The 5,000-nt window shown below is 40.8% G+C and overlaps 1 protein-coding gene across 1 annotated transcript in view; it reads right to left on the reverse strand.

The window, feature by feature from the left end:
• Nucleotides 1-1,440, reverse strand: part of LOC137975047 (substance-P receptor-like) — a 23,386-nt gene extending 21,946 nt beyond the window's left edge. Inside the window, exon 1 of the mRNA XM_068822085.1 lies at nucleotides 1,237-1,440. The gene's annotated coding sequence lies outside the window, so the exon portion shown is untranslated. The remainder of the gene's footprint in view (nucleotides 1-1,236) is intronic.
• Nucleotides 1,441-5,000: the final 3,560 nt, after the last annotated feature.

Here is a 5,000-nt window from a genome sequence, read left to right on the forward strand (position 1 = left end):
AAGGAAGAGATACTCGCCTTCTACGAGACAGAAAAATCTTACGCATGCGCAGCCAGATTGCGAGCCGGAAAAAAAGTCCAAAAACAGAGACGTGGACGGCAACCGGAAGTGAGCTGTTTTCCCTTTTAACCGGTTTTCACGCAACCACATTTACATTGCTAAGTATCTTTTCTCCATTAGAGATGATTAGTACAAAAATCTGAGAGACACCACTGTCCTGGCACGCGAAATTTTCTCTTCCGGTTGGCGTCTGCGTCTCAAAACCGCGCGTGTGACGAGTAGTTGACGTGGCGGCCGGTCGCGAAAATAAGGACTTTACGATAGGACGACGACGACGGCTACGAAAACGCCACAAAACAACGAACTTAATGAACAGAAGCAAAGGCTCTGCCCGCCCAGTACCTGCGTTTTGCATTTTGGTACATTTCTTTGCCGTCCTCGTCCTAACAATGGACGTGAATTGACTAATTTATAAGGTTGTGTAGAGGACGTGAAAACCTGACGAAATATTTGTAATTTTCTTCCTAAACAACCATACCGTTGATGCCAATTTTATTCCCGCAATGTTGATAAACACTTTCCAATCCGAACGACTTGGAGTTATGATGAAAATGAAGTTATTACTATAACGGGAAATAATACTTTTAGACCAACGTTCTCGCTGGCGCCGTTGTCGTCCTTGCTCAAGGTCTTGTCCATCGCCGCTTCGCCGTTTCGCGGCCAACCCCTCTCTCAACCAAAACTCAACGGAGCTACCATCATTTAGTCGAACGTGTTTAAATAAAATAAATGACAGATACAATCGTACCAATTGTCATGCATGCCTAGCACAGCGCCACGTTGCATCCCAAGTGTGAATGCCTTGGGCTATCTCGTGCGGACAGTCGTTGGTATATTATAGAATTTTTAACTTCAATTTTGTGTTAAGAAAATTTGAAGAAGTGTATTGTGCACCTGGCCTCGGTTGTTCAAAAGGTGGATAACGCTATCGACTGGATAAATCGCCTATCTAGCTGATAAACACTAGCAAAACCAATTGAGTCATGATGATCCAATATGGATAGCGCTATCCACCCTTCGAACAGCTGGGCCTGTATTGTAGTTATTGAATATCCGGATGGTGGCTGGCAACAATTTTATCGAAACTAATCCCGTTATTTCTCTGGAACAATACATATAACATTAAGGATTCTGTTTCTTCGCAGTGGAATCGAATTTCAAACGAATAAAACATACCTTTTCACCATCCGACCAGCAAGCTCACCACCGAGAACACTATGAAATGCTTGGTATTTGATCAATAAATTTCACATAAATTTTACCCAGTATACGAGCAAACAATGGATCCTGTGATCGAAGCATCGCTCGCGTTCAAACCCGATCCTATGATATTAGAGTTTGACAAAAAGCTGCAAGGTATTTTTTTTTTTTTTGACATTTTACGTCAGTCAGTCAGTCAACATAACACTGAAAATTGACTTTTTTGTGTGTGTGTCCTATAACAATGAAGACTTAACAAGATGCTGTCAATCATATTGATTGTTTCTATATTCTTATATTCTTATTTTGGGTGCTCATAAAAATGTCATATAAAACCGCCGCTTTGTTTTTTCTTTATTGCAACCCTCCCTAAATATCCTCACAAAAGAAGGGATTGGAGTGAGGTAGCAATCCGCTCGCTTCCTAAGGACGTATTCATTTAGCGCGGATCTCCCTGTAGGAAAACACCTGTAAGTAGGATATTCTGACCGTGAAAGCTGACACTAATAATAATAAGTAAAGGACTAAATTGGACACTGCAGCAAATGCTTACAACTTTGTGTTTGCTCAGTACAGGAAACAGTTTGCAATTGGTTTGATCGATCAGCGCGTCCGCGTGAAAAACGTAAAAACATAAAAGAAAGCATTTCCTTAAGCTGGCTCGTTCGCCCAGCTGAAATATATTGTAAAGGTTGCTTCCGCGATAGCTGTGTCTTTTAAATCACATTTTTGTATTTCTTGCGATGTGATTGGCCTACTCCATCAGCTCATATTAGGTCATGCAGCACACGATAGCGCAAATTTCCCAAAATCCAAACGTTCAGAATTTATTAAACGAAAAGGAAAGCAAAGTTTATTTAAGTGTCTAGTAGTTCTAGCGATGGAGCGCTAATTCGGGATACTGTAAACTGAAATCAACAAATCAATGCAAATCAAATGTTGGCCGGTTTTTGAGGAGAATGGAAAATCGGAGCACCCGGAGAAATATCTGTCGGAGTAGAGTAGAGAACCAACAAACTCAACCCACATATGAGTCTGAGAATCGAATCCGGGCCACAATGGTGAGAGGCGAGTGTTCTCACCACTGCGCCATCCCTACAGCCAGCCCTATATTTTTCTGACTTCAAACATTCAACCGTCAAAAATTACAGGGGTTTTCGGAAAAAAGACGGCCTCATGTAAAGCCAAACCCAAAGCGCAAAGATTAAAAATACAGTCAGTCAGTCAGTTATCAAACCTCTAGGGGTGTAATAAATATCCTGTATTATGGACGATGTCTTAAATAAATAACATGGAAAGCGCTGGTCACCAACGGAGAAACCATCGATTTGCTAGCCAGTGTTGAAATAAACCCTCGACAAAAAAATCCCGCCAGGGTCGAGGGCTATATAATTGCTCACATGATTATGGAGATTCTCGGGTTTTGATTGGTTGAGAGCTCGTCATATATCGCTATAATTACCCCGCGTGGCCCGCGTGGGTTATTATAACATTGGCGCTAATTTTCAAAAGGTTGCCTCCCGTTTTATCAATGTTTCCTGACATTTCAAGACATAAGCTTCGTGAAAGAAAATTCACTTCAGGAGAGCACAGAAATATTACTACTAACTTTGGTGTGACACTTCTCAAAGGCAAGACGACAGTTTTTTGTTGATAAAATCGAGTAAACCTGATAAGTTTTAACGGAAACCGTTTGATTATCCAGTCTCAATGGAACCTAAATGCTGTCAAGACAGTCAAAAACTTCAGTTGCCGCAAGGATGGCCATGAGTTTTAATATTAGACGTTTTGATGGCTCTTCTAACTCATTGTGGCGCTGTATAAAGTATTTCGGTGTCCTGATTCAGTTGAAATATTGGCATGATAATAAATTAAGGCATTATCTCTCTATCTTGAAAGTAAAACAAATTTATTTCAATTTAATGTACTTTTATATGTATGCAAGACACCTGCGTAACTCAAGTGAATCAAAACCACAATGTAAAATTGACATTTTTCGCTAAACACGTGGCAAGGACAAAGAGGAGCGAGAAAGCAATCCGCTCGCTTCCCAAGGACGTATCCGTTTAGCGCGGATCTCCTTGTAGAAAAAGTACCTGAACGTAGCATATTCTGACCGTGAAAGCTGACACTACTAATAATAATAATTTACTTCACTTCCTGGCACTGAAGTAAAGGAGTAAATTGGACGCTGTAGGAAATGCTTACAACTTTGCGTTTGCTCAGTGCAAGAACCAGGTTGCAACGGGTTTGATTGGTCAGCGCGTCCGCGTAAAAAAGGAAAAGATAAAAGAAAGAATTTACCTTAGCTGGCGGCTGGTTCGGCCAGCTGAAATATATTGTAAAAACGAAAAACTAAGGTTGCTTTCGCCTTTTAAATCACATTTTTGTATTTCTAGCGATCTGGTTGGCCTACTGCATCAGCTCATAACAGTATACGATAGTGCAAATTTCCGAAAATCCAAACGTTCAGAATTTATTAAACGAAAAGGAAAGGAACTTTATTTAAGTGTCTAGTTGTTCTAGCGATGGAGCGCTAATTCGGGGTACTGTAAACTGAAATCAACAAATCAACGCAAATCAAATGTTGCTTCAAGTTTGAGGAGAATGGAAAATCGGAGTACTCGGAGAAATATCTCTCGGTGCTGTGGCCCGTTTCTCGAAAGTCCCGAAAACTTTTCGCGGGCCCGAAAAGCCATTGTGAAACTGCCAACCGCTTGTTTTGGAAAGCCGATCTTTTAAAATGTTTTTAAGGTAACAAAAAGAAAAAGAACTGTGTAGTTTGACGACTTGAATCCTCTCCGTTCTTGAGATACAAAAGGAATTGTGACACCCGAAAATGGCCCGTAAAGTTTCGGGACTTTCGAGAAACGGGCCCCAGAGTAGAGAATCAACAAACTTAACCCACATTTACGACGCCGAGTCTGGGAATCGAACTCAGGCCACACTGGTAGGAGGCGAGTGCTCTCACCACTGCGCCATCCCTGCACGTGCACCCAAAAACAATTACTCCATTCGTGCCTGTTTGTGGATCAATGAGGGTCTTTTCTCATCCAACAAAAGCGTTCCAAGTGTACCGCACGTAAAATACAACAACACTAAAAAAGAAACGCAATCGTGAATGCCCTCAAGAACATAACTGAAAGGAAAATCAGGCTAGCAATTTTGTTTGCGCGTGAAATAATCGTTAAATATTCCTTGAAACAAAATGTTAAAATATTCCATGGCGATTGCAAGCAGATTCTTGGTTTGGTGGTCTTCGCAGCTGTTTTTCGCTGTGCCACGAGTGTCATGCGTGGCAATTGATTTACACACTATCAGTAAGCAAAAAAATGAACAATTTCTGACTACGCTAGCCCGAGTTTCAATGCATGTGTTTTTTGAGGATGCGTCAGTCAGTCATACATTGCAATAAAATCCTGATTACATCGAAAATTCAATTCAGAAGAGCACAAAAATATTATCACTAACTTTGGCGTGACACTTTTCAAAGGCAAGACGACAATTTTTTGTTGATAAAATCGAGTAACCCTGTTAAATTCTAACAGAAACCGTCTGATTATCCCGTCTCAAGGGAACCGAAACATGATGCTGTTAACACGGTCAAAAACTTCAGTTGCCGCAAGGAAAACAGATACAGGTGATAAGGGTCAATATTAGACGTTTTGATGGATCTTCTCACCCGTTGTGGCGAAAGCAATGTGTAAATATTTAGGTGTAGTGATTGACAAATATATAAC

Source organism: Montipora foliosa, chromosome 11 (genome assembly GCF_036669935.1).
Source record: "Montipora foliosa isolate CH-2021 chromosome 11, ASM3666993v2, whole genome shotgun sequence".
Taxonomy (NCBI): domain Eukaryota; kingdom Metazoa; phylum Cnidaria; class Anthozoa; order Scleractinia; family Acroporidae; genus Montipora; species Montipora foliosa.